The sequence below is a fragment of the Buceros rhinoceros genome, unplaced genomic scaffold (genome assembly GCF_000710305.1).
Source record: "Buceros rhinoceros silvestris isolate BGI_N320 unplaced genomic scaffold, ASM71030v1 scaffold6930, whole genome shotgun sequence".
Taxonomy (NCBI): Eukaryota; Metazoa; Chordata; class Aves; order Bucerotiformes; family Bucerotidae; genus Buceros; species Buceros rhinoceros.
The window spans coordinates 41,483-61,276 of NW_010388962.1; the positions used below are offsets into that span (position 1 = coordinate 41,483).

The 19,794-nt window shown below is 37.2% G+C and overlaps 1 protein-coding gene across 1 annotated transcript in view; it reads right to left on the reverse strand.

Moving 5' to 3' along the window:
• SUPT3H (suppressor of Ty 3 homolog (S. cerevisiae)) overlaps positions 1-19,794 on the reverse strand; it is a 119,176-nt gene that overhangs the window by 37,564 nt on the left and 61,818 nt on the right. The gene's annotated exons all lie outside the window — the stretch shown is intronic.

Genomic DNA, 19,794 nt, shown 5'->3' on the forward strand with positions numbered 1-19,794 from the left:
AGCAGGAATTACAGCACCAAAGTGCCCCTGCCATAACGTTGAAGAAACCCTCCCAAATTAAACGTGCATTGAACACGGGAAGATGCAGAAGTATAAACCACAGATTGGTTATTAGTCTCGTGAGTGAAATTTCCCAGAGGAGCTTGTCAAATCTTATTTTACAATTCTGCATGCACACCGCTTGCCTACAACAGGACGAGGGCTGGGCTGAGATAGAAAAGGTGCTGAGCACTCTTGCCCTGACCGAGGTGCACATTTAAACTGAAGCATGTGAGTCATCTGCCTACATGCTTACAGATGACCGGATGAGTAAAATGTTCTCCTAGAATGAGGCCAAAGTGTTCTGCTCTGAACAGAACTGAACCTGTGTGCTTTTAAAATGGGAGCATTAGCAATAGTGAAATGAATAAATTCCATCACATGGAGGATGTACCAGAGAGGAGCACCGAAGTGCTCTGTCCCACACTCAATAAATTGGTAAATGTGTCTGTTTCCTTTTTTTTTCCACTGTTAATCTCTGCTTGATTTTTTAATACTTCTGAATGCCTACAGGAAAAAGAAAGGAAATCAGACTGAATTGTCCAAAAAAAAAAAAAAACCAAACCCCAAAACAAAACAAAACAACACCTCCCCCCCGCCAAACAAACAAAAAAACCCCAGCTTAGAATGTTTACTACTGGACTTAAGAATGTATTTCACAGAGTCCAGTGTCAACCAAAAGAGTCTATCTCAAAAAAAGTCAAGGTATGAAACCATAAACACTAGACTCCCTTCTATGAATACCCTAAAACACAAACCCTCCCCTCCGTGAATACCCTATGCCATAACTGACTCATGGTTGAAGCAGCAGTGAGGTTTATGGTATGGTAGCTTTGTTTATTTCAACAGCAACTTTCACAAGGTAAGGATCTGTTCTCTAGAAGAGATTAAATCCTTCACGTATGGGAGGCAGGAAGCGGTAGTTAGATTCAAGAGAACGATTATCCTCTTCAGAAGCAGACAGCTTAGTCAAATCTCTCAAACAAGGAGAGTAGATTGTCTCAAACATCAAAAGAAAGGAATATAACTGTTCCAAACAGTAGCTCAATGAATAAATCATTTCATCTGGTAAGAACAGAACCATAACTAAGGATATAAAGTGGTACCAGGAGCAGCTGATGGTACTGAGACTTTACTTCTGCAGTGAGTCCAAGAAACTACGCACAAAAGGTGCGTGCACGTTAAGGACGAAAACCAGCATGGAAACCTCCCGCCCCCATCCACAGAAATTCTGCTCTGACTCCCCGAGCACTTTTACATCTGATGAAATGGAAATCGCAGAGTCCTTTAATCTGATTTAATTTAAAACAACGGAGCTGTTGATAAGTGTATGTGGAGACAGGCTACACCACCAGCATTTGGCCTTCTCAGTTTCTCAAATAAAAAAAAAAAAATTAAAAAAAATCAGTACTTTAAATAAACGGTTTCTTCCTCTATTCTCTGCCTTTTAGCTCACTCTTCTATGACTGCCCATCAATTACAAGTTCTTTTTGACAACCAATTTAGTTGTAAACTAAACCACTTACTGCCCAGGAACATAACTGAATATTCCTTCTTTCTTTTCTTCTCTACCCAGTCAATCACTTCTACTGTAGGTTGACTTTTACACACCAGGATAGCAACTGTTCTACTTCGGGATTTTTCAGTTCTCCTATGCGTGCTTCTGGCATCTTGACAACATTTTGTGGAGCTGCCATTTCAGCAAAGTACAAATCTTCAGTTAATCCAGTTCATCCAGACGTTAATTAAGTCTAGATTGATTTTGTATCCTTTAAAAATATTTTTCACAATACATGCTGTATCTTCAACCCTCATCTAGCATAACCATAACAGAGATCTGTTCTGCCTCTGAATTAATTCTCTCGTACTTCTGAAGACAGTAGACACCACTGAGATCATCTAACCTGAACTTCTGAGTAGCACAGGACACTTCTCACATAAAACATGCTGAAATGGCAGTCCTAGAATCTGTAATTTCACTATGTCTTTTTTAGAAGGGTATCTAATTTGGGTTTAAATTTTTTATGTATTAAGGGATAACTTCTTCAAATAATTTAAAATCTAATTTTTTTAAGCAATATGGTTTATATGGTTCAAATTCTGTAATCATTTGTGACTGTCAGTCTGAAATTACTACTAATAATATTGAAAGGTATTATTGAAATAATTTAATTTTTGGTGGGTAATCAAACAGACTGAGCTTCTTGAAATTTTACACGGAAATGTGTGAGGTCACAGAACTGTTGCTTGAGATTCCTCTCCAATAACCCAGCTTCTAGAGTTCTCTAGTCCAACCTCCAGCTTAAAACAGGACTACTGCCCACACTACGGAAAGTCAGCTATGACTATCTCTATCAAAGTCTTGAAAAATTCCTAGGACAGAGATTTTATGCCTCCTCTGGGTAACCCGCTTCACCATTGTACTAGTTAAAAAAGATTTCTAATGTAATACTTGAAACTGCCAAGCAACAATTTGTGGTTCTTCACCTTCTTTATTCTATCCAGCACTAAGAGTGGTTTGGTTCTATCACCACTGTAACTGCCCTTCAGCAATTGTAGGCTGCTATTTCATCTTAGCCTCCTCTTCTTCAGATTAGTAAAATGAAGTAATCTCTCTCAGCCTCTCTGATTGGTCACGTGCTCCAGGGCCCTCAGCTCTCAGTACCTTTCAGCTAAATCTTCCTAGTTTCTCAGTGTTTCCGTGCCAACTGAAGGACTCAAAAGAGGACGAAGTGTTCCAGACTTGGCTCAACAGCACCAAGTAGAAGGGCAGGACAACTCCTTTCGGTCTGCCAGCCACATTTCTGCACAACTTTTCAGTTTTGCTTTAATATGATGAAACTAAACAGTTGACTAATGTTCAAATAGATGTTCATTACCACCACCCCCAGGTCCTTCCCAAAAGAGCTGCTATCCAGATAGTTGGTGTCCAGCCTGAACAAATGCATGGGGTAACCCTGTCCCAGATGCAGATGTTGGTTCAGCTCTCAAGGTTTACAAGACCTCTCTGGACTGAAGGTCCATCAACCAGTGCACCGGCCATTCTTAATCTACTGTCATCACAGATTTGCAGAATGTGCATTTTGTATCTCTGCCCACATATTTGTCCACATTGTTCAATAAGATACTGAACGATATGGGCCACACTACCAATCCCTGGGATAGTCAGTTTTTTACCTGTTGCCACCTGTAGGTCAAGACATTGGCTATCACCCTTCACATCCAGCAGTGCCGGGGATCTAAACCCCTTTGCAACAACAAGGAAGGCACAGGGAAGCAAAATGACATTAAATGCTACCATGAGGAGTTATGCTTCAAATTCCTACCTGAACCACAAAGAAAAAGGACATCTTGAAACCTGACAAGGATTCTTTAACTGTTGACTTTTCTAGGCATCCCATAACCTAATATGGAAACTGTCAAAACAGATTAATCCCCAGAGCAGTTACGTTAAATTAAATGATTTAGCAATGGCTGTTCTCAGCAAATAGACTGTAAAACTCTGAAAACGCATGCTGCCAAAGGCTAGTCAATATGCCTCACAGCATGTTCACTATCAACACATTGCAAACTTCTTACAATAAGTGAAACAAAACAAACAAAAAAACCTAATCAAAGGGTTTTTTATTAAAAGAAAGGTGTTGCTGAGAGATTTTTCCAATAGGGTCTTAATTTTTCTCTATGAATTGATTACTGTAGTTGTCTAAGCACTGGACTTGATTTTGTTCACATATACTAACTGAATATTTACACTTTTTCTCTGTATTAATATTTTTCATACAGTAAAATGAGCTATGTGTCTGTGAAATAAAATTACTTTCTCCCTTCAATTCTCCTCTCTAGAGGAAACCTCTCTTAAAGGTGAATTCTAGAATGATGGTTAAATAAAAATAGCTTTAATCATAAATAACTGGACTATTTTTTCTTCCCAATATGCTTTAACAAAAAACCCCACATCATGGCATGGAAACTCACAGTTCAAGGGATAAGAAGAGCTGTTCCATCAGTCCTGTCAGTTTTAGAGTAACTTATAAAAAAAGAGTGAATGCAGGAGAAATAAACAGATGGATAATGTATATTTATCGTCTTTAAGGAAATACCAAAGTAGAAGACAAGAGCAGATCATCTTTACTTTTTCCTTCTCAACATCATACACAGTACTTATTTTCTTTTACATCATCCTTGCTTTCGAAAAATTTCATGTTCCCTAATCTCTGCATTTCTAAGATATATATTATAAACTCAAAACGAATAAATAAAATGGAATCAAAAGGAAGAAGAAAGAGTGAGCACATTATTGTGAATGCAGTGGTACTCCACACTAAAGGACTTTAAAGGAAAGAGCATTCAATGTTGCGGAAGTCACAGAAAGTTTATGAAAATGCTATAACTGGTATATAATGCTTTCTTTTAAGTCTACAGAATACCCTCTTGCTCTTTTTCACAGTCTTTGTTTTCAACTATTTTTTCTTGAAAACAAGGAATGATCAGGATGTTTCAACTAAGAAACAACTTCAATTTTAAACAAGAGAAATTTTCCAAATTCTGTTCTTGGAAGGAGTAGCACGTTACTCCAACAGTCACCTTTCACCAGTATAAAGGCATGTTTGCTGGGAGTCTTTCCTACATGAAGAAACACTGAAATCCCTAATGATATGCCACCTTAAGACAATCTGAGCTTGAAACCAGATTCAGTAAATGATATCAATGACACTCACCCACTGGTTTACAAAAAGAAGTCATAATACACAGTTTTTACTCCCTCTATAGTAGAACTTGTCCCTTTGAGCAGTTAAGAAGCTGAGTTAGGTGGTGCACAGCAGAGTTAAAATATTTTGCCTGCTTTCCTTAGAACATGCTGAAGGATGCAGTAGATAGGACCTGGCCCAGTAAATGCATGTTTAGTCTTCCAGAAATGTGTTTCATTATATCTTTCTTTCAGCACTAAGAACTAAAAAGGAAGGCAAAAAAGAGAAAGGAAAGAAATGGTTGCACGTTGTCACCTACCATGCAGGATAAATAATAAATCTTATTTTGATTCCATTTTAAAGCTTTCACTTTCGAAAAATAAACCTCTTTGGGGGTGGGGGGCAGGGGGGAAGGCAAGAGGACAAATGTTAACTTGCTTACCAACTATTTCATGTTTGAAGGAAAAGCGCTGAGTAGCTGCTAAGCTGAAATGTTTGAGAAATGCATGCAGCATGGCTGGACACCCCTGTGTTTGGCAACAATGTCAGTGATGAGGACATTGGCTTCCCAAACTGCTCACATATTCATATTCTGGTGTGATTTCCTGATTTCCTTTGCTAAAGACCTCTTCATTATGTACCTATCACTGCTTCAAAGGAGCTATGTGACTACCCTAGGGAAAAAACAAAACTGCCCTGCAATGAATGGCTGATATTACTAAAAGACTATGCTAAATGTTTTGAGTTTTTTGGGGGTGGTTTTTTTGACTAGAGAATAACAGGGCACTGTATGGTGGACCTTGCAGCTCTAGGGTTGTAGGTCAAAAAATTTCTTAGATTTAAAAAAAAAATCGTTTGAGAAATAAAGCGCAAGGTAACTCAATATCGAAGCCTTTACAAAATATGCTGAAAATAGTTTTAGTCTTCTGTATCTTGAAATTCTTTGAGGATTATCATTATTTGAACATTATTCGTGTTACATACAGGAAAAATGTATTTACTCTTCTGTGAATCACTTGAGTCAGTAAGCAAAGAAATAAAGGATTTAAAAGTAAGTGTTTTCAAAGATTAAGCTTACTTGGAGTTTTTTTACAGAAAATAAAAATGGGGAAGATCAATAGCTTTTGTAATGTAATACTTGATTTGGCTATAAAGTACAAACATACAGGGAATTTCTATCATTTCTACCCACCTCTTATAGAACATACCATACATTCTGCAGTAACCATTAATCTGAAGAAGTCTGCATAGCAAACATGAGACCTTTGATGTAACACTGTTTTTGAGTGCTCATGTGTTCAGTACAAAGTTCCCAATATTAGAAGAGAACATGAGGGGGGCTTTATCTGGCAGTCCAAGATGATCCCTGTGTATTTTCACAGTTATAAATAGTAAAAATAGATTTGATTTTTCTCTACAATATTATTAACCTCATTCCCCTAATAAACAGATTTTAAGACCTTAAGAACCTTAAAAATCTTAATTGTTACAGAGGTGTTAAGGATCTACAACTGTAAATGACATGAAAGTAAGTTGTGGATGATGATAAATATTAATTAAAATAGAATCTTTTTTAATTATAATTTTTCATTATAGAAAATTGGTGATTTTCTGTAGAGGGACAAAAGATAGAATTCTCTTGAATGAGATGACATCTGCAGTATCCAAATCAGTCACCTGAAGTCCCTTTACAGTAAGAAAAGATATTAGATACTTTTAGAGTGCAATTTCATCCTAACCTAGATGTTTAAAATAGTCAGATGAATCACATCTATGAATCTGTCTGACGTTCACCAGCTGTGGACATCAGCGATGGAGCCCTAGGGATTCTGCATGTCCACAGTACAGGCTTCCTCAGAAAAGCAAGATGTATCCTACCCTAATGAGTGAAGAACACCATCATCAACAGAGCAACTTCCATTTTAGGGCTAAGCAAAAGCCATCACTAAAGAATGACTCAGTAAATTTGGTTGCTTTTCTGATCTCAAAAGAATACAACTACATACAAAGATGGCTTTGTACCATGGGTGCGTGTTGGCTCCATTCATCTTCCTCAAAGTATGTACAATGTTAGCTAACAAAGTATGTGCAGATAAGTAGGGGGAAGGGAGCTGGCAAGACTATTTAAGATTACATAAAAATTTCAAGGGAATTATGAAGAAAGAAAGCAAATGAAATTGCACAGACAATAACAAAATGAATGGATTAATTCCCAGCAGTCATGAGCTCACTGCTTAAGGAATAAATAAAGCTGACCTCCTGATAGGGACTCACTGCCTGTGTAACACATATGCAAAATCTACAGATATGATATTTATTTGAACCAGCACTATATTATATCCAAATTCCTTGTACAAATTTATTACTGCTAGCCTGAAATGCAGAGCTGGAACCTGCAAACAAAACATTTCCATTTCATGGGATACCTTTGATTTCTACAGAAAAAATATTTTTTTCCTGATATAAGTATCATCATGAATTTTGTAAAATGTGTGTTAAATTTATGGCTATCTTCTGCAAGTGCTTTCCAAAAAACATAAGATAATTTTGGATAAACTATGCTACCAAGGTTACAACGTTATGTGGGATTTATTAAGATGACTGACCTTCCCTCACTTTTCTGGTTCAGGACACTGTAACACCTTCCTGTGGTTTCCAGCTGGCTGTACATCAAAAGCTTTACAAACCAGGTTAATATTAGGATACCTTCATGTCTTGTGGGTAGCATTCTTCTGAATACTTATCCTGACTCTGTATCTATCCACAGATGAGGTCAATATTAACAGCTTTAGCATCTCACAAGTAAAGTTTTGGTCATCAAAACAGGCATCACTCATTATATGGAAAACACAAACAGTGTAACAGCCTCTTCTGCATAATGAGCTTTACAGTTTTTCTCTTATTTGCAATCAAAAGCAGCCATCACACTTCAACTATAATTCAATAATTAGAGGCTCACTTGTAAGCAAAAGGAAAATACTTGTAAGCATTGAGAAATTTTTAAAGCATTCCTTTGAAATTCATGACTAGAGATATAAATAGATGAATAAATAAAAGGACAGTTTAGAAATGTCTTAGCTTAGTATTTATATTGGATTCTACACAAATTTCTTGCCGTTATTATATCATGTGTCATCTTAAAAAAATCCTCAAGTACCTCGCACCCTCATAATATTTCCCCCCGTTGTTACTTGCAGGTAGTTTGGTTTTAAACCCCATTTAAGGGTTTAAAAGGGGCTTAAAAGGGGCTTAAAAGGGGCTTAAGGGCCTCGCATCCAGGATAAGTAATTTAGCACTGAATAACTAAAGAGTTGCCTTACAAATAATCTGACTCCCTGAAGCTGTACTCCTTCCACTCCACTGAAATCCTCCCCACACTAGCTGATGTGCTGTTTGGTCTTGTGGCCAGAAACTCGTGGAGTGTTTTTGTCCAAAGGCTGTTGATGGTCTTGGATGCAGGCTGGCTCAGAGTGGTACAAGCACTGATCCAAATGGAATGGCATAAGGTGAAGGAGGCTGTTTCAACTCAAAGCTCACTGGAAGACCAATCCTAGACATAATCAGCTTCAGTGAAACTCAATTCCCGGACATATTCATCCAACTACAAGTCCAAAATTACTCACTTTACAGCCACGACTTGTTAAGCAATACATCCAGTAAAGCTTGTTAAACTGAACAGTAAGGAAGTTTGAGAACAGCTGGGGAACAGCCCTCCTGTTCACTGGTTTTAACTGGCAAATGCAAGGAAGATCACACACTGAGGTAAAAAGAAAAACAGTGACTGGTATGCATGATGTATAACCTGCATATGTTTTTATAAAGACAGAGTGCATTCTTCTTTAAGCTCAAAATAATTGGTAAGAGAGATGTGGCTGAATTTCACTGCCTATTGCCTCTTGAATAGCCCCGGCTTCTGCATCAGAAAAAGAACAGGACTTCAATATTCAACACTCCTACCTGGGTACAGCTGCTAAATTGCCATGTGAGCATGGCCAAGTGCAAACGAAGGCTGAATGAACCATGTTTTAAGGTCTGTTTTGCAATTGTTGCAAAACTTACGGGGTTATTTGCACGGATAGTAAACCAGTGCAAAATTTGTACACCGTGATGCCATGATGCACACTAGCCACAGGCACCCAGCTTGCACAGGCTAGGGGAGAAAAAAGCAAAATAAGATCTGCACAACGTACCCAAGTATGAAAAGCAAGGAGACCCAAAAAATAACTGTCGGAATTGAAAGGCTTTGGACAAAAGCGTTAGGACTTTTTTTTTATTTTTAATTGGGACTTCATTCATGACACTCATAACAGAATTTAGCAAGTTTGAATATTTTCTTAGTCAAATGTTACTGTGTGGCACTTGCTATTTATTTAATTATGCAAAATTTTCTATGCCGCTACTCATTATTGTTTCTTGACTTCTTTAATATGAGAAAATTTATCTTCACAGAAGTCTTGTGAATCTCCATTATATAAATGACAAATAGCGTCATGAAAAGATTATTTTCCCAAACGTAGTTTGTTTAATTGGCAAATGCCTTTTTTACCTCTACTTTCTCTTTTCTGTTTCTGATGTTAGAGAGGAAAAGGAAAACATTAAGATTCCAGGATTTAACAAAACTATTTAGCATTGGGAATTAAGTTCATTGAACCATCAGCTAATTTGGCTAATTTGACACCTTGCACCATGCCTATTGATAAATACGTCACAAAATTATTAAGCATTTACATAAAACCAAAGAAACATATGCTGTCATTATTTCAAAACAATCAGCACCATCCCAAGAGATGCTCCTGCTGCAGGAGTTCTCTTAGTAAACATCCTCATTCCATTCTCCAGAAAAAGAGGGAAATGTCAAAAAACATACTTCTGCATTGTGTAAAACTTTCACAGTAATACTTAAACCAATTATATTTCATTTTGTATAAGAAGTAGAACTGAAACTTTTAGCTGAGGGTTTACTGATACATCTTTTCGAAGCTGAAAACTTAAAATTTTAAGTTTTGAACAAAATTTGGCAGATTTTGTTGGTTTGCTTAAGGTCGGAGGAGCACTCTGAGACTTTCAAGGCTGAAAGTCAAAGTGAAATTTACTGACTTGTGAAAATATACACAAGCATATGCTGGTAGCTTTTAGTATCTGAAATGTACATGTTCTGCGCTAGAGAAACCCCACTTTGTTAACAGCGACTTTCCAATTAATTATATCTTAAATCACCTCAGCCACTTCACAGCAAAAACAACAAAGTTGTTTCAGGGACCCTTGTTGAGTCATCATAGTTTAACAGAAGAAACAGGTCCTGTGATGCCTGGACTCTTGCTCTGCAGCACTGATTGCTTCCCCGCACCCACTACTACTATAGACCCTTCATGCATTTATAAAAAAATGAGGTACCATTACAATAGTTTTGATGGGAATTTTTTTTTCTTGAATCCTGAGATGAGGGGAAGGAGAGCAAAGAGCTTCCACTGTATATGGATTCATTACCATCAGCTTTACTGTTAGTTTATCCTGTTTCCTAATGAAAGCAAAAAACCTCCACCGTGTCTCTATTAAAAAGCAATCAGATTTGGTATCCTGGTGACACTTTAAAGAGCACATTATGTAGGAAAACAAAATAAACATTTACTCTGGCAAATGAAAGTGAATTTGGGTTTTGACATACTTGGCAAGAAGGTAGAATTATATTCACGTCAAGTATGCAGAAAAGCTAATATAATATTTAAATATTTGCTTAAGTAATATATAATTTAAAACAACAAATTAGAAGAAACTTTTTTTTGCAAAATATTTTAAAGTTTTTTAGTATAGGACATGCCACGAAAGTAATATGTTCAGCTGAAATTTCAGATCTCTGCAGCCTTTGTTACAAATTCCCTTCACTTTTAAAGTGGTAAAGAAACTTCACCTTCCACTGACAAGTCTTCATTCATATTTCCAAGACAAAGGCAATTCACATACTGATGGTTTAAACTGGTAATGAATACAGCTCGCTCTCCAAAGAAAAAACCCTTGAGAATTTGAATCTTAGAAATAGAGAGCTAATGTTAACACTATCTCAGCTACTGCGCTCTTCTACTGCGTGATATTACACGTGTCCAATTACCTTAAAACTCCTTTAGTTCGCAACAAGTAATTCAGTGAAGACAAACCTTAACATTGCTCAGAAAGCAACTACATGCTGTATGTCAACGACCTCTGAAATTCTCAGCTATATTTAATAACGCAGCACCAATTCATAAACTGAGCTGGATAACAGACGCTAGTTTTAGTTCTGAAAGTAAGTATTTTGATGCGCTGTCTAAATATGCAGATACTGGACTTTGCTTTCTTGAGCATAAATCTAAATAAATATCAACCACACAAAAACACCCACAAAAATAAAATTTACCAGTCTATCAGAATTATAAATGATTACAAAGTTTGAGGTAAATATTCTGAATCACTAAGGGTATTTTAAAACACTTATTTTAAGAAAAAACAAACTTTGCTTAACTTTATCTCTTTTGGAGAGATATGCATAATCAGAAAATATTTTGAAACATTTCTAAATGGCTATAATACTACCCTAATAATTCAAAGCAACACCACCAGTTTTCACTGTAATTGTACATTGTAGAAATGAATCATGTTAAAATCACTTAAAAATAATTTAAATGTAATCTGATTTGTAAATTTAATTATGAACTATTAAACTAACTGCTTGGATTTTCAGTCCTTCTAAATCAGCACAGCTCCTCTGAGTCCCATCATAAGAGAGATCAAATCAGCAATTAAAAGCAATATTAAGAGTATTCAGGCTGTAAGACATTACAAAAAGGGATAGTATGGGGCATTCGACTTTCAGTCTTCTTAATTTGCAGTGCCCAATACTCAGATTGTTATGCTGCATTGCTAATGGCTTTTGAATATAGTATTCTTTCATCCAGCCTGTTATAAAAATAAATTTTACAAGAGACTATTCCCTGTGCGCATTCTTAAAATTGCTTGCAATGAAAACACCACCTCCCAAAGATGTTAGCATCGTTCAATTTGACATACAAAATTTTCAGTCACTTATAAAAAGAAAACAGGTAACATTTTTAAATAGAGAAAGAATTCTTCTTCTAATTCTACTTTTGTTCTATAGTTGGTCAAATGATTTTAAAAGGTAGAAAGATTTGAACTAAAGAGCTTAGCAAGAGATATCCCAGAATCATACTACCAGGATAATCCCCTGGAAAAGGGAGCCATAGCTCTAATTCCTGCTCAAAATAATTTATGCTGAAGTTCAGGTTGAATTTTTTTTTATTGCTCGGCACTTACAGCTTGTACATTTAACCTGAAAATGAAAATAATTTAATTTTGGAAATGTCAAAACCCATTTACATTTCTAAGGATTTCTCTTATTCTGCTTATTCTCTTATTTCTGTTTTCTTGGGCAGTCAGATTGACTGAAATGGGAGGATTAGGGTTTTTTGGGGATGTGGAGGGGTGACAAGGTGCATCAAAGATCTATGAAAAAAAATTTAAAAATATCACATAGCCCTACTCACAGAGCAATAGAAAAATGTCTTCAAAATATTATACTTAACAATTTAACATAATAAGGATGTAAAGAATAATACCTTTAATAACACAGTTTTGAAGCACAGGTTTGAAAGTTGAAGTCAGTTTAGTATTAAAGGTGTTGATAGTGTAGCAACACTAACAACCACAGCTTGGCATCAACTACTTGACTGAGCAGTCAGAAGGTGCTGTAGATCCCCACACCATTATATGTGCCATCGGAGAAAGTTTACTTTTCATTACTGGGAGTTCGGCTTTTCACTTTCTTTGAAACACAATTCAGGGTAACAAGATTAGCAAACACAGCACTCATCTCACTATTTCTTTAAATACTGGAACTAGAGACCAGATCTCCAGCCTTGAGGTACATCAAGAGTTAACTCTCATTTTAAGAATGGTGTGATTAGTAGCTGGAAATCTGCCTGAGTTTAGTACATCTGAAGAAGCTATTACAATTTTCAGATATAAAATAATTAGCTGATGATATGAGCTGACAGCTAATACATCTACAATAAACATAAAAACCCTCATTTCCAAGCGGATGTAGAGGATGTGTTCCATTTCTGAGCTGTTTGATATGGTCTGTGTAAGGAGCTAGGACTCAATACCAGATGCTGTATGTTCTACAAGCTTTTTCTGCAGATGTCTGCAGCCTGAGAAAATCAGCAGTGCTTTGAATAACACTCCGAGTAAAAGCATCTTCTTGTCAGAGTCACTGTATAATATAAGATATGAATCCCACACAAGTGGATGAACTGGTTTTAAATAATACCATCTGAAAATGGTAGAGAGAGCTCTTAGTAGGTCTGACAAAGTCCTGGAGATGGCTGTTAGCCCTGGGAAATAAAATCCAGGCCTCTGACAGAGACTATCTGTCCCTCTTTTGTTTGATCAAATGGAAAATCAAATTTAATGATTGCTTCCGAAGTTCCAGAGGCAAAATTTCAATAGCACTTAACACTGCTACCAAGGACTCCAAATCTTTGCCTGATGCATGTGCCACTCAAAACAACAGACTGGAAAAAATGTTTAAGATTCATTTGAGAATAAAATATACGCCATCTTAATGTGTTTTTTCTATTACCACTTCACAGTGCTTTCTTGCCATTGCTTTTGAAGAAATCCCTTTTAGAACACCAAAAGGACAGTGTATATGATACAGATACCATTATGCCAAAGAAATCCTAAGGGCCTGCCACTGCCTTCATACAAAAGTGAAAAGAGTTACATCTTAAGTCATAAATCCGCACATTCAACTGAGAAGAGTTTCTTTTTTTTTTTTGCTCAGAAATAAGCCTGTGGCCCCCTACTTGATAATGATCTTACTGAATTCACATAAATCAATTTCTGTGTTTATTCTCTGTGCAAAATCAGTATTTTTTCTAGGAATATTATCACCGTCATGTCTCCCTTGAAAGCTGAGGTTTAGTTGTGGATGTACTTTGTCAGGTCAAAGCGGCAGCAATGCCTAATTTTTGCCATGTTAAAGCTGGCTAAATGTGAACCCCAATCTGTAAGTTTAAAATCTACATGGTCACTCCATGAGGACTTTAGGTATGGTAGCTATCTGAAATCTCTCCAAATTAAAATAAAGTTTTCTGATTCATTTAATGGAAAGTGTATAACTGTCCAGGTATCCTCAACTGTATTCAAAGACGGTAGAGAGAAATGGAGGAAAAAAAAGGAGAGAAATGTTAAAACCTGAGGGTCAAACCATACAAATGGAAACATGCTACCTTGTGTAGAGTCAATAAACTCTGCCAGCTTGTTAGCCATGCTGTTCTTTTCGGAACACTCTGGGTCCATTTTCTAGTGGATTGCGTAAGGCTGCATCTCCCTTTTGGCAACATGTAGAGCTTAATTATATTACTTTACCATTTCAACAGACATTTAAGATGCGTAAGTCGTACTCCTGCTGATTCCATAGCTGTGACACATGTGTGAATCTATCACTGGGTGCAATTTTGCACAGCAGCCAGATCATATTCTTACGGAAGAATACAGCAAGCAACATTATAGATAAAATAAACCACAATGACTGAGACAAAATGAAAGACAGAAAACCCTGTTCCCTGTGTACATAAAACCGTCTATTCCAGGAAATACCAGCCATTACAGATTACAGAAAGAGCAGAAGCTGGAAAGTCCAATTATATGCTACCTAGATTTTTAAACAGTTTTTAGAAATTTGAGATGGTTTATCAGCTGTGTTTTATAAAAGCTCTTCTATTTCTAACCCACCTGCCATTTTAACATCTGAAATGGGAAACTTCAGTACATGTACATCATACAATGGTAGAATAACTTACACCAGAAAAAGTTTGGGATCTTTCCAGAGATCTCTAGTTCAACCCTCCGCTCAAAAGAGGCCCACAGTTAGATCAAGTGGCTCAGGTCCTTGGACCAGTCAAGTTTGGTGTATCTCCAAAGTTAGAGACTTCCTCAACCTCTCTGGACAACCAGTATCAATCTTTGATCAGATTTTTTTTTCCTATTACATATCAATCCAAATTCTGTCCTTTACCATGCACATTCAGGCAAGGTCCTGCCCTTAGCCAGTTGAAGACATCAATAAAATTCCCATTTAGCTTCCTCTTTTTGAGGCTGAACAAGTTCTAGTCTCCCACCCCTTTGTCCTATGTCTGGCACTCCAGCCCCCTTGGTGACCCTCTGCCAGATTCACTTCAGTTTGTCAAAGTCCTCCTTGTACTTGTGAGCACAAAAGTGGACACAGAATCCCGACATGGTCTCACAAGTGCCGAATAATGGGGAAGCATTATTTCCCCTGACCTGCTGGCTAACCCCTTTCTTACACAGCCCAGTATGTGGTTGGCCCACAAGCTGTACTGTTGCATGGGGTTATTGCATCCCACATTTGCTTTTGTTGAACTTCATGAGGTTCCCATCAGCCCATCTCTCCAATCTTTCAACAAGGTTCTTCTGAACAGCAGCCCTGCTTTCCAGAGATCTGACTCCTCTGGTATCATGACTCAGTATTTATTTGCTATGCAATGAATTACTGCATTTATAGTGCATAAGATTCAACAGCTAATCATGTCTGTGTTTACCGCATAAAGGGAAAGAAATGCTTTGAGAAAATGCAGCACAAGTGAAGGCAACTACCCGGGTTAAGAGATGTCCTATGCTCACTTCAATTCCTCGCATGTTAATTTACATGGGAAGTTGATAAAACTAAAATCACATTAACATGCATACTTTGTATTCTTTATTGTACTTGAGATCTTATTCCCAGCACTAGAACACTAATCTCCTCTAAAACCGGCCATAGGATCCTATTTTAGGGATTGTTTACAAGTGTAGTCCTATCAGAATGAGCTTTGACCCAAAAATGCTGGTACTTCTAACATATTTCTAAATTCAATAGGAAGCAATGTGTTCACTATTAGATTGTCCTAACAACCTTCACCTCAGCAGCAGATCATTCGGCTTTCCTAATGACATCTGAACTCTAGTGTGAATGTCAATAGGAAGGGTTGGTCCCTGCTGGCTTTGCAAATTTGAACTAAAAATTACACCATTTGTACTTAACAACTGGGTGATCTGTAATGAAATCTTGTAACGTGCTTGCTTTCAGACTGGAACTTACTGGAAGGAGGACAATGATACACAGATAGTGGCTATTAACTTTTGCTTAAGTGCCTGTGACTAATGTTCACAAAATCCTAACTGAATTCAAGCACCACGGGCAATGTAAACCAGAAGCCAGCAAAAATACCTTTTTACTTCTGAGGAGAAAAATTGCACTAGTCCTGGCTAATCCTGTGGTCAAAAGGAAAAAAGAAAAGCAAAACCCCAAACCAAGAACAAAAGGAGAAAAGCAAAGATCAAATATATGTACGGAGGGACAGAACAAATCTCTAGCCCAGGCTCCAACAGCAGCTAGTTCCTTTGGGAATAGTTTAACTACAGGACAAGCTCATAATAATTATTTTCCTTAATATTTGTACAGCACCCGATGACCTGTGGCATCCTGAACCATATGCAACCTCTTTGTATTCAATACCCTTCAACAGATTTTCTTTTTCCCCCTTAAGTTGTGCAGTTCAAGAGATCTGAGTTCATTTTGCTTATATTTAGCTGGAGTGCAGCCTGAAAATGACTTTCAGTGCTCCTCTATAGTGTCTGTATGCTACAGACTGCAGTGGAGAGGCTACGATGACACGCAACTTGCTCACTCTGCTATCAGAGAGTAAATGCCTATTTAAAAGAAAGGGATTCTTAGTTATTTTGTAGAAGGTATTTGCAGGGCTGATCCATGAGCCTGAATAAAACTAGGTTTTGGTTCTTGGCTGTACTCTAATACTGAGAAAGGCATTGTTATTCTCATCACAAGGAGTAAGGGGAAGAGAAAAGGGGCTTCTGCGCTATACCTCTCATGTCTAGAATTAGCAGATGAATGAACCTTCAGATTATTAGGCTGGCACTGCCTTAAGTTGAGAGGCATGCATTAGCCTCCTATGGAAGAAGCAGGAAAAAATCCATTCCTTAATACTGGCTTATGAATGTTCTCATCCATCTGCTAAACCAAGGACCTTGCCTGTGAAATCTCAGAACTCTCTCTTCTGCAGTAATTGAAATAGAACACCACCATCAAACCCCCTTCTATTTCACGCCACGGGGAACCTTCCTCTATTGTCTTCATTTGCTAGAAAATCTTATTTCTTCCACAAAAAGGTTTTTGGAATATCAGTCCTTCAGTGGAAGGAGACAGAAGTTCAGGGGCATGCACTGAAGCTCGGTCAAACACTGGCTGATGACCCAAGAGCTCCTGCAGCAAGGAGCTTTGCAGGTGGAAGCGAGAGAAGCGGGTGGTTGTGAAGCTTTCCACCAAACATACGGGGGCTCTGCGCTGAAGTTTCAGACTTGCTCTTGACAAGTGTCAGAAAATCTCTTCCTTGCAACAGCTGAGAAGTGGGAATGTCATAGACTAATATTGTGTTTGAAATTTTTACATGATTTTCATTCTTGTTAAAACTCCATGGATTTTTCTTTTGTGTTTTGTGGATCTTGTACAGAACAGTCTCAAAAATCATTTTATGCATGTGACTATTTCTTTCAGAAAAGCTTGAGATGTTAAAAATGTTCTCAGGATAGGCCTGGTTAACATCTTACCCTCAAAAATAAACTGATGTCATTTTTACTTCATTCAGAAAGGTCTTACAAATTAGGCTACTGGTGCTTAAAAGATTGGTAATTCACTACATAATGCTTCAAAGACCTGGAAAAATAACCTTTTTTTTGCCCCAAGCATCCAAGTTATAACCTGCCTGTTAGAAAAGATTTGCATTACTGCAACTGCACACCCTTGGAAATACAAATCATTATCAGCACTGATTTGTTAAATTATTTTTAAGTATGACAGCAATTTCAATAACCTACCACTAATGAGACCTTTGTCAGACTTCAACATCGTTCCTTGTTCCCGGTCCTCCAAAGTTTACAGAGGCAGTAACTGTGTTGCGAGTACCAATCTGTGGTGACTAGTATATCTAAGCAACAAACATTAAACGCAGGATCACAAATAAACACGGTCTTAAAATACATTTAGAAGGAGAATGTTTCTTTAGTCTTAGATTTGGCTCCTAATCAAATGCTCCATAGAAATACTGTTTATATGTATGTGTGTCTACATTTAAATATAGACATAAATAATATGTATATAAAGTTTCCTCCAAAAGTTAGGTTAAAACACAGTCACTAGAGTGTCAAAAACGCAAAATACAACAGCCCAGAATCTTCCTCTTCCTCAGAGAAAGTAAACAGCGGCAAAAAATACTCAAAGAACTAAAAGACAGGAAAGCAAATAACACCTTGTCCTCCCAGCAAAACTGCCTAAATTTGCAGTATGAGCGACATTCACTAAAATGCTCTAAAACCAACAACGTTTAACCAGGACTGAAGACCGAAACACACAGCACATTTGATGTAACCATAGCAATCAACCCCCATGTTAGAAAACCCTAATAATCTCAGATTTGTAGCAGCATAAAAAGTCTATTGATGTTACTGGCTACAACAAGAAATCTTTGATAGATTTTTCCATTCTGACAAGAATGACACAGTATTTACAGACGTATAGATAATAATGAAAAACTGTTTCTGTTATTTTCTGTTTACTTTTAACCAATTCAACCATTACCCAAGAGAAATACTGTTTTCCCAGTATCCCAAACATTCCCAGGCAATGTGTAATCAGAGAAACCATTAATACCAGCAGGGTTATTTTTATACTGAATAATGGTTACAAACACTTTGATACCCAGACAGCTAATTCACAGTTGAGACACCACTAGTTGTGCTATCTTTGCACTCATCCGGAAACAGCGGACTGATGTAGAGAAATTAATTCTATCTTTGCACTCCCAACTTTGCTAAGGTATGTTTTGTAATATTGAAAAAAACACTACCTAGAGAATAAAGGGATTTTTTTCTTTATTGATGATCCTTCTACATTTTTTTTATTCTTTACATCTATGTGTATCAAAAAAAGTAGACAGCATATAGGGAGCTGGTCTTGACTTTATAGCCTATTAAAGATCATCATTACACTCTTTTTTCATATCATCAAAGTCCCACTTCAATACACAGAGCTTCAGGCTCCAAAAAGAACCACCCCGGAGGCACCAGAAGTACTTTTCCTAGTATCTGATGAATTACACTCAAATGTGACTTTAAGGTTTTGGAGGAAAAAAAAACCCAACCAAACAAAACAAAGATAAAGCATTTCACTCTCTGGTCTAAGAGATGAACTTTCCCTGGGTTGTTTCTCTCTCATTTCTGAGTACAGAAGCTGGCCTGAGTTATTAGGAAGGTACAGTTCAGTGAAATTCAGCCCAACATGGGATAGCGATGCACTGAGCTCTCAAAGCAGCTTGAGATGATGGGACAAGGAGATCCTAGGTTTTTTTCATCACTGTCCCAGGAATCCAATGTCCTTGGGCAGAAACTTCCTCGCTCCTATTTGAGCACATTACTTAGGCATTGTAAGTTTCTTTTCAAATTGAAGACAACCTCCCCTTATGTGGCCTGGAGACACAGGTGAGGATGATACTGTGGCTGCAATTATTTAGTCCATACAAGAATGTATCATAAGACATAACATTTTTAATGGTATATTCTCTTTCTGTGTCCTATCACCGGGATCCCTTTGCCTATATCAGACAATATTGCGTAAAGCAGAAGGAACTTTATTTTCTACTCCTTTTTTTCTGCAATGTCTTAAAATGTAAGGCTGTAACTTGAGTTGCTGGTGTAAATGATTTAATATGAGAAAGCTGCAGTTCTGTATGTGGACCAGCACAAGATAAATGGATGATAGATCTGTGAGAGTATTTTTAACAGTGGGAGATGAAACACTTAGCTCACATGCAAAAACTCAAATTTAAACATTTTCATCTGCAGCTGAATCTTACCCCTAGTTGCATTCTTTCATAGGCTGCAGCTGGTAAAATCGAAGAAGGGTTAGTGCTTATAAACTGTGATTCTAAAACAATACATT